This window comes from Eretmochelys imbricata, chromosome 10 (assembly GCF_965152235.1).
Source record: "Eretmochelys imbricata isolate rEreImb1 chromosome 10, rEreImb1.hap1, whole genome shotgun sequence".
Classification (NCBI taxonomy): Eukaryota; Metazoa; Chordata; order Testudines; family Cheloniidae; genus Eretmochelys; species Eretmochelys imbricata.
The window spans coordinates 38,874,245-38,891,883 of record NC_135581.1 but is presented as its reverse complement, the minus strand read 5'-3'; the positions used below and the strand labels follow the sequence as shown (position 1 = coordinate 38,891,883).

The 17,639-nt window shown below is 45.1% G+C and overlaps 1 protein-coding gene across 1 annotated transcript in view; it reads right to left on the bottom strand.

Moving 5' to 3' along the window:
- CCDC78 (coiled-coil domain containing 78) overlaps nt 1-5,853 on the bottom strand; it is a 69,716-nt gene extending 63,863 nt beyond the window's left edge. The window contains exon 1 of the mRNA XM_077829133.1: nt 5,749-5,853. The gene's annotated coding sequence lies outside the window, so the exon portion shown is untranslated. The remainder of the gene's footprint in view (nt 1-5,748) is intronic.
- Between the last annotated feature and the right edge of the window lie 11,786 nt (nt 5,854-17,639).

Below are 17,639 nucleotides of genomic sequence, written 5' to 3'. Positions count from 1 at the left end.
TTATCATCCTAGAGCTAATATGCAACCCTTTCACTACCCTCTTGCAACCTCCTCATCAACCTTCTCCTAGCGATGGCTAAAGTGGCCATCTATAACACCAGGGAGAGGAGGTTGGCTGATTGGCCGGGGGGGGGCCTGCAACTGTGGGGCCTGTTTTCGTTCTTTCATCTGTTCACGCATTCACGCAGAGTTCCTCTGGGTGGTGTTCCCTGGCTCCCTGGATGCTTTTAGGAGCAGTGGGCACTGTCTGGGGTTCTCTGCTCAGTGTCGCCTTCAGATTCCCTACTTTTGACCCTTTGACCTTCACATGTGCCCTTGTTTTTTCTTCTGTTGTCCCCCATTGAGTCCCGGGCTCAGTGGGCCCTCCCGTTAGGCTGGGGAGGGGCCTTTAGCCGTGGGTGGGCTGGTGCCTACCCACTTCCCAGAACCCAACAGGACAACCCTCTTGCAGCCATCCAGCCTGACTTTGTCACACAAGGAAGTTAGAAATCATCAGTGTGTTTGATGACCCTCAGTCTGCACCCAAGACAGCCATGTAACTTACACATATATTATTGTGGCTATGTCACCACAGCAAAAATTATGTGTTTTTAAATCAAGATAGCTAACTCAAGATATCTTCACAAGGATTTTACATTGAGGAGCTAAGGCACAGGTAGTTGTTACCGCAATACCCTATATCTGGGGTTGACCTTGACTAGCTAAATAAAAGTAAAAACTACAGTGCCTTGTCTCCACTAGAATTTGACATCAGTATCACTAACTTGAGTTAGTTATCTCAATGTAAAAACACACCAATTTTTTCCAGTGAAGACAAAGATAATTTGTTATATTTTTTAAAATACTGGTATTCACCTACCTGAGATATTAGAATCAGTTTCCAGCTAAGAAATACTTTGTTTGCTTAATTTCTTTACCATATCTTCTCCTTTTGTGATGGTTGATTTCACAAAACAGCCTTGCTTGATCTAGCACCTCCCCGTTCTACAATCAAGACCATCATTTTATGGGTCAAGCTCTGTACCTGGAGATTGAATGTCTGTTTCGTATAAGTGGACATAAGTATTCTACAAAAATCCATTTCCAAGGTTCACTCTATGTAGGAGTGGTTGCTGATTGCTTTGAAAACCTTCTGCCATTTTCACAAGCTATGAGTATTGCACAGAAAGGACACTCAATAACATCTCCCAGTAGAAAACTGTATTCAGTACACTTTTAAAAAAAAAATCTCTGCAGATCATGAACGATCTTGTCTTTTATTTTTTTAGATTTAGTTTGAAGGATTATGACAGTTCATTTAAAGATGCAACCAACAAACAAACTATTTCTATAATGCAGCAATTTATTTTTATTATAACTCTATATTTTCTTTCTATAGAAATATAAAAGGCTGGAATAATACAAAGTAAATGAAATTCACTATATAAGAGCTAATTATTAATATATATTTGTTATTAATCAGTAAACAGTAAATAAGTGTAATTGTGTGAGAGTTTATCTCCTCACGCACATAACAATTCAATCTAAAGTAGACAGATTTCAAAATACTTTTGCAAATTAGGGGATTTTTGATAAGTGAAACTTTCCATCACCAGATCTGTACTATTCTTATTAGTTATGAATTGTTTGTATTGTGGTACCCTGTACACGCCTTGGGAGCAGGACCCCCACTGTGCTAGGTGCTGTACAAGCAGAACCAAAAGGCGGTCCTTACTCCAAGGAGCTTACAATTTAAGTGCATAGCCATTTTTCAGACTACAAGGCTGTCACTACACTAAAATTTTCCATAATTGCTAAGAGTAGTGCCGCTCCAGCAGTGGTAGCAACTATGGGAGTAATACTACAGGTAAGATTCCAGGCAGCCACAGGCATTTTAAGCATGAAGTTATCTACTCAGCTCAGAGCAGGTCTCCACAACATAGTGCTTAAAATGCCAGTGGCCTTCAGCATCTTGTTACACTAGTAATACAACTGTTGCTCCCTCCAGTGGAGTTGGACAAGACCTAACGGACTTTACCAAAATGATGCAATGAATTAGTAGCAAACACACTAACAGAATCCAGGACTATGTCTACACTGGAAAAAACTGGGACCCTTAAGCTTCCATGGATGGTAGCAACAGTGAAAACTGTAATGGTGCTGTCTTTTACGGTATTATCTACACTTAGGAATAGCAACGATTAAGCAACCAGTGGCCAGCAAGCAGTGTAGCTGCTCCAGTGCTGATTCCTAAGGCTATGTCTACACTACAGACCTTACAGTGGCACAGCTGTACCACTGCAGCTGCATTGCTGTAAGGTCTCCCATGTAGCCACTCTATGCCAATAGGGGAGAGAGCCCTCCTACCAGCATAATTAAACTACCCGCAATGAGTGGTGGTAGCTATGTCAACAGGAGAGCGTCTCCTGCTGACATAGCACTATCCACACTGGTGCTTTTGTTGGTGAAACTTCTGTCAGACAGGGGTGTGTTTTTTTCACACCCCTGGCCAACAAAAGTACTAGTGTAGACAAGGGAAAGGTAGGGTTTGCACCAATTGAACTAATCAGGGATTATTTTTTGCCTGAAGCAAGATCCAGTAGCCAAATTTATTACTGAAAGATGCAACTCCTCTGACATCAATGGAGCGGCTCATGTTTACCCCAGAGCTGAATTTGGCCACAGATTCTTCTAGTACATTGTTGCTGATGTTGTGTGCCTGTAGCCCTGGAACTAATGGTAAAGTGAAAATGGACCTGCTTGTCTCAGACTCTTATTTGCCCTGGAATAAAAAGTCATGTTTGCAATGCATTTATGTTACAGCATTTAATAGGGGAAGCAGCAGTTCTATCTATGTTGTTTTGTTGGGACTCATTACAGATGCAGGTAAAGGAATGGAAGGGAACTACTGGGAATTGACTGCTAAATGGAAAGTGCCCTGTGGCCCCAAGTGTGATGCTCCACTATGAAAGGGCATATTGGGCCTCCTCAGAAACCAGTGGTGCTCAGCCTGAGCATTGTTTCCAGCCTGGAAAAGTGTCTTACCACTGACATGTGAGAAATCTAGAACTGAGCAGTTGTGGGAACGAGACATCTGATGATCACTCTGTGACTGGCGCTCTGGGCACGACAGAAAAGCCCAGACATGGCTCACTTCAAGAGGCACAGAATATTGGACAGCAAGTAATTTTTGAAATGTAAGCAAATAATCCCATGTTCTCTACAGACATGAAGAGGGCATCTTCAGAGAGGCAGAATCACAGGTAATGATAATTATCAGTATTTGTGCCACATCTTCAGCCATGGTGCCCACGCCAATTGGCTCTACTGCTCTCAGCATGCAGTGTGGCCTAACCATCTGACTCACTATATCTACCCTACAGCAGCTCAACTACAGTGCTGCAGCTGTAGTGTAGACACTGCTTTTCTAAGGTTTGTCCCCATCCAATACAGAGATAAAACCAAATGTGGCTTTGGCTGGACGTGGGATGCCACTTTGAAGACCACGCTGCCGTTCCCAGAAGTACCAGAGTCCAGTATTCTGGGGGCAGGCGAGTGGCCTCTATAATCCTACATGGACAGAGGGGGGGGTTTCCTCACTGCAATTAATCTGCCTCTCCAAGAGGCGGTAGCTAGTTTGATGAAGGAATCCTTCTGATCTCAGGCTCCCAGGTCTACAAGATAAAAAAAAGCTGCACTGCCTTTTTACAGCAAGCCTAATCCCATTTTGGAGGCATCGCCCACTGCCAACCACCAAGCCAAAAACAAGCCATATACTTCAATGACAAAGGCTATGTCTACACCTCCACCCCCACCCCTCCCAAAAGACAAATGTTTTGCTGTGGTAAGTGCCAGTGTGAATAGCAGGAGCGCTCTCCTGCCAAAAACGCGAATGCCGCTTGTTGGGGGTGGAAGTATGTTGTCAGCAAAAGAGCTGGCAAACACTGCCCGAATTTTAGGGACACGACTGTGTTGACACAGTCATGTTGCTAAAAGCTGGGTAGTGTAGACAAAGCTGAAAAGCAACCGGCTACTTAATTTAAATGAATGGGCAATTACATACACAAAGAAGCCAACATAGGCTTGCTAAAGCAGAAGCCCCACCCCCGGGAAAGCCCCAAAACAAGCAACAGGCTACTTAAAGAAATGAATAGGCAATTAAAGTAACAAGGAAGCCAATATAGGCTTTGCTGGGAGCAGCCTTGGCAAGGCACCAGGCCTCCGTAATCGCAGCACAACGCCCCCATACGGAGCACACAGGTCGGGACCAGCCTTGCAGTACATCATTCCTGTGGTCTCCCCAGAGCCATGCACTGCCATCGTACCGCCTTGGGCAGGGCACTCAGGTCAGGACCGGGCCCCTGCTGGCTGCTTGGGGCTAGACCCAGGCACCATCGGGCCTGGGGGTGGCTTGGCAGAGTGTGCTGACTTCAGCACACGAGGCCACTGGGTAGGGTGACCAGGTGTCCAGTTTTCAACCGGAACACCAGGTCGAAAAGGGACCCTCGTGGCTCCGGTCAGCACTGCTAACTGGGCTGTTAAAGATCTGGTCGGCAGTGCTGCGGATCTAAGGCAGGCTAGTCCCTACCTGTCCTGGCACTGGGCTGTGCCCTGAAAGCAACCAGCAGATCCAGCTCCTAGGCGGAGGCGCAGGGGGCGGACGACCACACAAGGCTCCGCGCACTGCCCCCTCCTCAAGCACTCCAGCCAATGGGAGCTGGGGGGGGGGTGGTCTCTGCAGGCAAGAACAGTACACAGTACCTCCTTCTCCCCCTACCCCCACCTACTAGCGCTGGACCTGCTGGCTGCTTCCAGGGCGCACGCAATGCAGTGTCAGGACAGGCAGGGAGCCTGCCTAAGCCCCACTCCACCGCTGACCGGGAACTGCCTGAGCTAAGCCTGCACCCCAACCTGAGCCCCCCCAACCCAAAGCCCCCTCCTGCACCCCAAACTCCTCATCCCCAGCCCCACCGCAGAGCCAGCACCCATCCCACACCCCAACTCCCTGGCTCAACCCGCAGCCCCCTCCCACACTCCAAATCCCTCATGCCCCCAGCCCGGAGCCCCCACCTGCACCCCAATCCACTCATCCCCAGCCCCACCCCAGAGCCCACACCCCCTCCTGCACCCCAACTCCCTGCCCCAGCCCAAAGCCCCCTCCCACACCCTGAACCCCTCATTTCTGGTCCCACCCCAGAGCCCACACCGCCTGTTAGAGCCCTCACTCCCTCCTGCACCCCTAGGGTGACGAGATGTCCTGATTTTGGGGTCTTTTTCTTATATAGGCTCCTATTCCCCCCCACACACCCCATCCCGATTTTTCACATTTTCTGTCTGTTCACCCTACATACCCCAAGCCCCTGCCCCAGCCCAGTGAAAATCAGTGAGGGTGGGAGAGAATGAGCCACCGAGGTAGGGGGGATGTAGTGAGTGGGGGATGGGGTCTTGGGGAAGGAGCAGGGTTAGGGTGTTGTTTTCTGCCATTAGAAAGTCAGCAACTCTACCACTGGGTGCCCAGGGCGGGTTGACATTGCGACCATGGGGCCTTCAGCGCGGGGTGGGGGGGGGAAGAGGGGGTACCATCCCATGTGGGGCCGCTTGGGGCCGGCACTGGGTGCCTTGGGGCCCCGTTGCTGCGGTAGTTCCTGGGGGTGGGGGGTCACTTGGGACGGGGCTCCGGGCACCATCACCAGAGCCCTGGGGGCCCTCGGAGGGCCGGGCCGGTGGCATCTGCACTTCTCTCCCACGCAAGCCCCGCCGCGTTCCTACCTGAATCTGTCCCAGCAAATGGGCCGCAGGCAGCGGCCCTTCTCCATGACAACAGAGGGGCGGGATCACTTCCGGGAGTGGGGCAGAAGCGAAAGTCAATCAGTGGAAGGGGATGTGGGCGGGACGGCACAGACGGAGGGACTAGCTACGCCAAAGGCCGGGCGTTTTCTCGCCTCCTAGCAACCCGCGGCGGGAACTGCCAGGCAGACAGTGCTAGGTCAGCAAAAGAATTCTTAGTCAACCTTGCTACCACCTCTGGGGCAGGTGGATTAACTATAGGGACAGGCAAACCTTTCCTGTCACGGGAGTGAGTATCTACCCTGCAGCGCTGCTGCAGCATTTCTAGTGCAGCCATAGTTTGTACCCTAAGGAACTGACAATACACTGGGTACTCTCTTCTACTTGTAAATGTCTGAACCTCACCCCCAGAAGAAATTAAAGGCTCTATAAACACACTAGAACAGTGGTTTTCAAAATCTATAGTCCGTGGACACCTAGAACACCACAGTATGTCTGAGATTGCAGAAGGATGTACCACCATTTGAAAAAAAAAAATTAGGGGTCTACAAAACAAAAAAATAGGATGAAAACCACTGCTCTAGAAGGCTATTTATTTTGTATCTCCCTCTCTGAGTAGCATTGGAATTGTCCATTATCATTTCCTTTTCGTCATGAAATGCTATACAGCTTAAAGAATTAATTACAAAAACAGAATCCATTAATGAAAAATCAGATGCACAGTGTGTTACTAAAGAGCTGATGGGTCTGAGGTGGGACTCCCAGTAATGTGTGAGAGTCCCTGCACATACTTTGGGGGCTCAACGTGCTTATGTCTGCGGTAATCTCACCAGGAGGGAGAGTGTGGCCTATGGAGAACAAAGCCCTTGTATATTTCAAGGCTCCTGCTGTGTTAAAGGCCTTTGTTGTGTTACCTCATCTATTGCCATCACAAAGAGCTGCTGGTCACTCACAGAGTCATTTCACTGCCTCCAGCACTCCTAGGGAGTATGTGGCACTATAGTCAGGAGGCAGATCACTTTTCAGTGACAGGGAATGGAAGTGACTAGGTATCAATTCTCCAGGACAACCAACAACTCTAAGGAAAGGTAAAACTAGCAAATGTTGTAAGTGGGGTGGGTGGGTATAGCTTTAGCAACAAACCCGCAGGGGGTCCAATTGTCGAGTTTTGACACCTGTATTTAGCAGCTAAAATCCCCACTTAGATGGTTACCTAAAGCAGATATTTAAGGCATCTATGTTCTAGAAATTAATTCCCTTTATGAAACAGAGTGCAAGACAGCTCAGATGAATGTTATGTGCGAGGATCAGGTGCTGAATAGAATTGTTAATATTTTAAAATTAAAGCTGTTTAATTGATTGATTTTTTTTATTGTAATAATTATGCTGATAAAGTGAACTGAGCATCTCTGATGGTATCTTCTAGACTAAGCACTGAGTCCCATTGGGTAAATTGAAAGATTAACCTAAATCTATACAGAAGCCCCTGGAATCCCATAAGATTGGGTCCCTAATCCATGAACTATTGGAACTCCTTTACAAAACTTTTCTTAAATATTACATGACTATATTGTCTCATACTATAGAATTAGAATTTATAATCCCTATTCCATGATGAAAAGGAGTACTTGTGGCACCTTAGAGGCTAACAAATTTATGTGAGCATAAGCTTTCGTGAGCTACAGCTCCCTTCATCGGATGCATTCCTGTAGCTCGTGAAAGCTTATGCTCAAATAAATTGGTTAGTCTCTAAGGTGCCACAAGTACTCCTTTTCTTTTTGCGAATACAGACTAACACGGCTGTTACTCTGAAAGTTGATAAAGTCAATTATCTAGCAAAACTTCCTCCAATGGGATCTCAGAGAGCTTTGCAAACAATAATCAGAAAAGACAGATGGTATGTACTTATATCATAAACAAGCCTAGAAATGTTGGGCCCAATCCGTGTGGAACTTCTGTTGACCCCAATGGGAGTTTGTGGGATCAGATCTTCTAGCTATTGCTTGTATATATAGTTCTCGTGTTTATCATCAGTGCCGTAGTTCTAATCTGAACTAGCATGGATGCACTGCATTGTCAGCACTTATACTGGCAGTATACCATTGCTTCTAGGGCTGTTGCTTAATCGCAGTTAACTCACACAATTAACTCAAAAAGTTAATCATAATTAACTGCACTGTTAAACAATAGAATACCAATTGAAGTTTATTAAATATTTTTGGATGTTTTTCTACATTTTCAAATATAATCGAATTCAACTGTAACACAGAATACAAACTGTACAGAGCTCACTTTATATTACTGATTACAAATATTTGCACTGTAAAAATGATAAAAGAAATGTATGAGGGGAATTGAAAAATACTAAGTACTGTAGTGCAATCTCTATCATGAAAGGGCAACTTACAAATGTAGTTTTTTTGTTATATAACTGCACTGAAAAACAAAACAATGTAAAACTTTAGAGCCTACAAGTCCACTCAGTCTTACTGCTTGTTCAGCCAATAGAATATCAGGGTTGGAAGGGATCTCAGGAGGTCATCTAGTCCAACCCCCTGCTCAAAGCAGGGCCAATCCCCAACTAAATTATCTCAGCCAGGGCTTTGTCAAACCTGACCTTAAAAACCTCTAAGGAAGGAGATTCCACCACCTACCTAGGTAACCCATTCAATAGCTAAGAAAAACAATTTTGTTTACATTTACGGGAGATAATGCTGCCCACTTCTTAATTACAATGTCACCTGAAAGTGAGAACAGGCATTCGCATGGCACTGTTGTAGCTGGAGTCACAAAATATTTACATGCCAGATGTGCTAAAGATTCATATGCCCCTTCATGCTTCAGCCATCATTCCATGCTGATGACACTTGTTAAAATAATAATAAGTTAATTAAATTTGTGACTGAACTCCCTGGGGGAGAATAGTATGTCTCCTGCTCTGTTTTACCCGCATTCTGCCATATATTTCATGATATAGCAGTCTTGGATGATGACCAGCACATGTTGTTCGTTTTAAGAACACTTTCACTGCAAATTTGACAAAATGCAAAGAAGATACCAATGTGACATTTCTAAAGATAGCTACAGCACTTGACCCAAGATTTAAGAATCTGAAGTGCCTTCCAAAATTTGAGTAGGATGAGGTGTGGAGCATGCTTTCAGAAGTCTTGAAAGAGCAACACTCTGATGTGGAAACTACGGAACCTGAACCACCAAAAAAGAAAATCAGCCTTCTGCTGGTGGCATCTGACTCAGATGATGAAAACGAACATGCGTCAGTCCACACTGCTTTGGATCGTTATCAAGCAGAAACCACCATCAGCATGGATGCGTGTCTTCTAGAATGGTGGTTGAAGCATCAAGGGACATATGAATCTTTAGCGCATCTGGCATGTAAATATCTTGCAACACCGGCTACAACAGTGCCATGCAAATGCCTGTTCTCAATTTCAGATGACACTGTAAACAAGAAACAGGCAGCATTAACTTCGGCAAACGTAAATAAACTTGTTTGAGCAATTGGCTGAACAAGAAATAGGACTGATTGGTCTTATTTTTGAATGCAGGGGTTTTTGTACATAATTCTATATTTATAAGTTCAACTTTGATAATAAAGAGATTGCACTACAGTACTTGTATTAGGTGAATTGAAAATCATCATCTTGTTTTTTTACAGTGCAAATATTTGTAATAAAAACAAAGTGAGCACTATACACTTTGTATTCTGTGTTGTATCTGAAATCAATATATATTCATATTTCATATATATGAAAATGTGGAAAACATCCACAAATATTTAAATAGTATTCTATTATTGTTAATCACATGATTCAATCACAATTTATTTTTTTTTAAATCGCTTGACAACCTTAATTGCTTCATTTACCAAGGGTTCCATGCTGTGTGTACACTGGAGAATAGACCACAGGGAACCATGCAGAAATCCTCATTTCCTCTCTTTGGACCTGATCCTATAAGGTACTGAGTGAGCTTCAACATCAGTGGGACTTGGGAGGCACTCAACACCTTGTGGGAGTTACTCAGTATCTCACGGGATCAGGCCCCTTCTCAGCAAACATTCATAGAGGTGATATGCAAAGGGAAAGGCCTAAGCGTATCATTTCTGCATTTTCCTCTGATTTCCCTGTTGTGTGTGTTTCTTTATGGGGTAATATATCTGGATGTTTTGTTTCCAGGGTTCTAGCTCATTTCAGTAACGTACTGCTAGTGCTGGACGAGATGCCAAACTTCCCTGAAGAGCTCCAAGGGGCAAAGAAAGGGATTCTGTATCTCACACAGTACAAAGTAAGGATCCAGACTCTAAATCTAATTATTTAGATCATGCCAAACAACGTTGCATCTGAACACCTGGCAAACTACAAAAGCCATAAGCCAGCCACACAAACAGGAAATTAGTAGGGGGTGTCACAAATGCTACATCACTGCTTTAGCAAACTGCATGGCAGCTGAAGGGAGGAGCCTGGATTGTCTGTCTGTGTTCACGTGGATAGATTGTTAATCTGCAGTTGCAGCAGCTATGTAAATTATTGCTTTAATAAAGAATCCAGTTTAGTTTAAAAAGGGCAAGTTTACATGAGAAAATTTTGCCAGCATGTTATTGAGGGATATGATAGTTTTTGCTAACATAACTACACAGGTAAGAGCCCTAGTTTAGACAATTATAGCAATACAAAAGTCATTATACCGGTATAGCTTTTGCCAGTTAAGGGAAACAGCATACACTATCCTGGTGTAAGTACTTCTATAATTGCATCTATACTAGGAGGGTTTTGCTGGTTTAACTGTACTGGTAAAACCCAGCTAGTATAAATCAGGCCTAATAAAACAACTCTTCCATATTATTACCCAACATGCAGTACATGAAACAACTTCTATAATTTTGCTTTCTGTGTGCTTTAAGTCTTCTGGAGGCAGCTGCCATTTTGCATTAATTTCAGATGCAGCCTGTTACAAAGGAGACATACATACCATCCTCTCTTCTGGAGACTTTCCTTTTTTTCCTTCTTGTTTTGTTGGTTTCCTTTCATGTTAAAAAAAAGTCATTTCTACTGAATATATGGTTGTTCTTTGTCAAGGCAACACACAACATACTGGCACACCCTAATGTCACTTTCCTTTCTGCCCACGTCTTAGAAAATATTATTTCTGGAGGGCAGGTATCATCATACACATGCTGTTGCAAAGTGATGGATTTTCCATTTTTTCCTGGCAATGATGAGATTGATGAATCTTAGAATATCAGGGTTGGAAGGGACCTCAGGAGGTCATCTAGTCCAACTAGTCCATCTAGCTCAAAGCAAGACCAATCCCCAACAAAATCATCCCAGCCAGGGCTTTGTCAAGCCTGACCTTAAAAACCTCAAAGGAAGGAGATTCCACCACCTCCCTAGGTAACGCGTTCCAGTGCTTCACCACCCTCCTAGTGAAAAAGTTTTTCCTTATATCCAACCTAAACCTCCCCCACTGCAACTTGAGACCATTACTCCTTGTTCTTTCAATCCTGTAATCTCTCAGGGAAGGGGTTCAGTCGTAGTGGGCCAGCAGCTGAGAAATTTCCATTTCACACTTCCATGACTCTTGCTCGTTTCATGACCAATTCCATGTTTGCCGGCGAGCTAACCTATTGTAGTAACTACTGTTGACAGGGAGAGAGGTGATCCCTGAGAAGGTAGGCAAAGCCCACTGATTGCCATGAAGATTAGTATGAAGCTCTAGAACTTGCAGAGGGATCCAGTATAGTTAGTAGAGCAGCGCGGTTACAGATTTGCATTGGTCTCATCTTGCTTATCATCTCCAGCATTGGCACCTCCCTAGGTCTCTCCCTTCCCTTTCTGATCCCACTCCCCAAATAAGCAACAAAGCTCAAAGCAATACTGTTCCTGAACCAGTTCTTGTCTCTGTTTCCCTAGATGATATTCCAGCACAAGGACAAGGGCTCCACGACCATCCGCTTTCCACTTCAGCTCCTGGGGGACTGTGTGATAGGGGAGGAGCTGAGCTCCAGACAGCAATATATCAAAGGGACTATTAGTATGTGTCATACCTTTTCATACCCAGGACCCTACTGCTGCCACACGTCATAGTGTCTCCTGTCACACTTATTCTGAATGAGGAGAAGCAGATGGATATTAGCAGATATTGCCTGTGTGGCTGTAGAGAGGCCCACATGTAGATGTATTGACCAGGAGAAGGCCATATCCCGCTATCACTTTGATGATCACTTTAAACAGGGCCTGGATTATTCAAAATATAAAACCAGGATTACATCAGATTTCCAAGGGATCTGTACCCAACACCCTTGCACTCAACAGAGGGCAACGGAGGCCCTTGCCTAGAAATAGGAAGCGAGGGCTGGAATAAAGCCCAGAATGTCCGTACCTCTTGGATTAACCAGCCACCATTTTGAGTTAGGATAGAAAATACCTTACGCACACATGCATACATCCCTCCAAAAGAAAAAAAAAAAAAACAACAACAAAAAACCTTCAGAGGATATTTATCTCAGATGACTTTATTTGGCTAATTGGGTGTCACGGGTTTTCCCCATATTATCAGTTCCTCAGAGTTATTTAGGTGCCCAACTCCTATTGGTTTTTATGGGAGTAGGTGCCTAAATACCATTGAGAATCTGGGCCCAAGTAACTATTTACAGCAGGTGACTGGACTCAGGACTCCTGTGTTCTATCCCCAACTCTTGCTTTGAGATCTTGGGAGGAGAACTGCAAAGGATCATTGTGTGTAGCACTAAAAGGACAGACATTATATAAGAGTGACCACTCCCTTTCATCAGGTTCATTTGATGGCAGTGCAAGGATTGCCTCACAGGTGTAGTTTCTGTGTTGTATTCACGTCAGCATAATGACAGGGAAAGGAACCGTGGAAGGGAAGAGCATGGGAGTAGGAAAAATAACAGGGTTCAAAGAGATGAGGAAACAGGGACAATAGAGCAAACTGGAGAAAGATGAAATATCTCTGGTGAAGGAACATCAGCCGATTTGACTCATGAGCTTACTGTAATCTCATCCATTTAGCTTCCAGTCAAGGTGTTCTCACCTTCAAATTCATCTTCCTGTATGGAGCCACCGATTGCCTGAATATGATCAAAACCCTGTCTTCAGCAGGTGAGGCTCTTGATGGTTCTGCATAATGCCAAAAGTCTGGTGGTTGTTTTATACACACGTAGGAAGGCAAGGTCCCAGCTGCAAAGGGCTTACAATGTACCTACCAGATTCTGATACCTCTCCTTTCATTATACAGTACCTTACTGAAAGAGCAGTCCTACTGAAGCTAATAAAATTACTTGTGGAGCAGTGTGCTTCTAAATCAGAACAAGGTCACCACAACTGGGCCCTATAAGGGCAGTACAGACAAAAGGATGCAATATAAAAGCGAAATGATTGATCAGTGTGGACTGGTACAGGCCTTGTGTCTCTTATGCCCTACACAAACACAAGGAGTTGTGTTAATAGTTATGTTACCAATATAACAGCTATGGAGTCTGACTCTCAACACTATTAAGGGGCTTTAGAAAATCAGTGGGAGTTAGGTACCTTAAGATCTTTGAGGATCTGGGCTGAAGCGTCTCATGTATATTGATGACTTTATTCTCCCAGCACCATTAAAGTAGGGTATTATCATCCCAAGTGAATAACCCTCTCCTCTTCCTTCTTCATTCACAACTACAGATCCCATCCCACATGTGAAACAGCCAGGAAGAGACAACTGGGGATTGGTCCGGCTTTGAGCAGGGGGCTGGACTAGATGACCTCCTGAGGTCCCTTCCAACCCTTATATTCTATGAACTGTGTAACTAGCAAGCCATCAGCACTCACTCACTGTGCTCAGGGATATTGATTCAACCTAGTGCCTGAACCCAACTGCCATGCACACTCAGTTCCCCTCTCTTCATCTCCTTTCTAAGGGCTTGGTTACACTTGCAAGTTAGAGCGCATTAGAGCAGCCCCAGGTGCCCTACCTCCTGAGGTGTCCACACTGGCAAGGTACGTAGAGCGTCTGGACTCTACAGTTGGAGCGCTCCTGGTAATCCACCTCCATGAGACGCATAAAGCTTGCTGCACCCTGGCTGAAATGCCCAGGCATCAGTGTGGACGAGGTGTTGCATTACTGCGCTTTGATTGGCCTCTGGAAACATCCCATAATCCCCTGAAGTCAAGTGGCCACTCTTCTCATTGTTTTGAAATTGGCTGCAGGCATGTGGCTATCCCCTTTCAAAGCTCTGTTTCTGACAGCCAGCATGCTTATCTGCTCCAGGACAAAGCAAACCATTAGTGTGGAAAAGCACGTTGCAGCCACTTGCACACTGGGATAGCTACCACAATGCACTGCTCTTTGTGGTGTAGCAAGTGCTGCTAATGTAGCACTTGCAGCTGACAGTGTAAACACATGGCAGCATTTTCCCTGCTGCGGTCTCCGAAGGCTGGTTTAACTCCCAGCGCTCTACATCTGCAAGTGAAGCCAAGACCTCAGTTTCTTTTGCCTCTTGCAAAGGACTGAGGCAGGTGCTGCGGGAGGTGCTACTACCAATTTTTTCTGACCTTCGCAGTGTGGAGCTCTAAAGGTTCCTCCCGTTTTGCTTCTCACACCTTGTGGTCAGACTTGTCATAGGTGATGTTCCTGTTCTGAACTGACCCAGCACCCTTTTACCCCATCCCCTAGTCTCAAAAGGTGCCTAACTCCCTAAGACATCTTGAAATTTCCCAGCCCTTATCTATATCTTATGCTCCATCTTTGGGTTTGTTTATGGTATGATGCAAGTTTCAGGAAACCCATTATCTTTCCATGGGTACAGATGGTAGGACTGGTCAGGCAGGTGATGAAGTTTCACAGAGGTTGTATAGAATATCTGTCAAGATAAATAACGCTCCAAGGGTTGACTGGCATGTTGGCTGGATTTCCCAAGCTCCTGCATGAAATTGGGCCCAAATCCATACACACATAGAATCATAGAATCATAGAATATCAGGGTTGGAAGGGACCCCTGAAGGTCATCTAGTCCAACCCCCTGCTCGAAGCAGGACCAATTCCCAGTTAAATCATCCCAGCCAGGGCTTTGTCAAGCCTGACCTTAAAAACTTCCAAGGAAGGAGATTCCACCACCTCCCTAGGCAACGCATTCCAGTGTTTCACCACCCTCTTAGTGAAAAAGTTTTTCCTAATATCCAATCTAAACCTCCCCCACTGCAACTTGAGGCCATTACTCCTCGTTCTGTCATCTGCTACCATTGAGAACAGTCTAGAGCCATCCTCTTTGGAACCCCCTTTCAGGTAGTTGAAAGCAGCTATCAAATCCCCCCTCATTCTTCTCTTCTGCAGGCTAAACAATCCCAGCTCCCTCAGCCTCTCCTCATAAGTCATGTGTTCTAGACCCCTAATCATTTTTGTTGCCCTTCGCTGGACTCTCTCCAATTTATCCACATCCTCCTTGTAGTGTGGGGCCCAAAACTGGACACAGTACTCCAGATGAGGCCTCACCAATGTCGAATAGAGGGGGACGATCACGTCCCTCGATCTGCTCGCTATGCCCCTACGTATACATCCCAAAATGCCATTGGCCTTCTTGGCAACAAGGGCACACTGCTGACTCATATCCAGCTTCTCGTCCACTGTCACCCCTAGGTCCTTTTCCGCAGAACTGCTGCCTAGCCATTCGGTCCCTAGTCTGTAGCGGTGCATTGGATTCTTCCGTCCTAAGTGCAGGACCCTGCACTTATCCTTATTGAACCTCATCAGATTTCTTTTGGCCCAATCCTCCAATTTGTCTAGGTCCTTCTGTATCCTATCCCTCCCCTCCAGAGTATCTACCACTCCTCCCAGTTTAGTATCGTCCGCAAATTTGCTGAGAGTGCAATCCACACCATCCTCCAGATCATTTATGGAGATATTGAACAAAATCGGCCCCAGGACCGACCCCTGGGGCACTCCACTTGACACCGGCTGCCAACTAGACATGGAGCCATTGATCACTACCCGTTGAGCCCGACAATCTAGCCAGCTTTCTACCCACCCTATAGTGCATTCATCCAGCCCATACTTCCTTAACTTGCTGACAAGAATACTGTGGGAGACCGTGTCAAAAGCTTTGCTAAAGTCAAGAAACAATACATCCACTGCTTTCCCTTCATCCACAGAACCAGTAATCTCATGATAAAAGGCGATTAGATTAGTCAGGCATGACATTTAGGCTCCTAGCTTCCACTGATTTCAGTAGAGAGACAAGGAGGGGGAGGGGTGACATTATACCTTTTGGACCAATTTCTGTTGGTGAAAGAGAGAAGCTTTTGAGCTTACATGGAGCCCCTTCTCTTCTTCACAGAACCCAGAGCTTTGTGTAAGCTTGAAAGCTTATTTCCTTCACCAGCAGAAGTTGGTCCAACAAAAGATATTACAGTAGAACCTCAGAGTTACGAACACCAGAGTTACAAACTGACCAGTCAACCACACACCTCATTTGAAACCAGAAGTACAGCACACAATAGGCAGCAGCAAAGACCAAAAAAACAACATGCAAATACCGTACAGTTTTAAATGTAAACTACTAAAAAAACAAAGGGAAAGCAGCATTTTTCTTCTGCATAGTAAAGCTTCAAAGCTGTATTAAGTCAATGTTCAGTTGTAAACTTTTGAAACAATGACCATAATGTTTTGTTCAGAGTTACAAACAACCTCCGCTCCTGAGGTGTTCATAACTCTGAGGTTCTACTGTACCTCACCCATCTTGTCTCTCTAATATCCTGGGACCAAGATGGCTGCAACACCGATTTCAAGTGAAGTGAAGTGAAGTGATGAGCCTAAATACCTTTGGGAATCTGGTCCTTGGTATTCAGGATTCTGTAATTTACATGACAGTAATTACTACATAATAATGATCATACCTGCAGATGAGACAATTAGGAATTTGGCTAACAGCTGCTGAAACCCTTGGCTAAGCATCAAATATATGGATCTCTATCCCCAGATATCCAAGAGGTGTAAACACCCACAGAGGACGAACTAGTTAGCATGATAAAGTAAGGGCCAGAACTAGAGCAAACAGTGGAGTATAGCTAGTATTTATGAGATATTATAACATTCAGTCAGGTAAAATTTACATTACCAGGAAAAACTTTCTGACCCTGAAGGATCAATTAGCCTGAGGAATAAGTCAGTCAGTCATCTCTTATGTACCTCCTTGTGGCAAGGAGTGGCTCTACAGTGCCATGCTAACAAAATGTCCCTCAAAGGGCTTCTTAAACAGACTCCACACAAGCTTTTCTTTGCCATTCACACCACCCCTTCTCAAGGGTCCCTGTTTATTCACAGAAATTGTGCCCCAAAATGAAACTCAACATCCCAAAACCCAGTCCATCAGTTTTACCCTCCCAGGCTTTTCCTACCTGTAGCCTTCGTGGGTAAACCCCAGGTCTTTCTGCTAGAACCTGTTCACCCCCAGCCAGCTCCAATTCACGCTACTCCCAGTCCCAGGCCTTCCTACTGGTGACTTACCTGTTTACGGTAGGCCACTACCTGGCTGGAGTCTCAGGTTTCACCAGGTAGGGTCTTCCCTAAAGTAGCCTCTATTACTTCCTGCAGTTTCCCAAGCTTCCCCCTTCACTACAGCCACCTGCTGCTCATTCTAGGGAACTACCTGATCCAACCCAGGTGTACCTCTTCAGTAATCAGCGTTGATTAGCTCCAGGTCCTCCAGCCCTTAAGGGGCAAGTCACCCTGTTACAACTCACAACCGATGTGGTGAAAACTAGACTGGACATAATCCTAGTAACTGTATCAGCAGGCCACAATGCTGCACAAATCTGTTATCCTATCAGGATTGCTTACTGGAGAACACTGAGGGT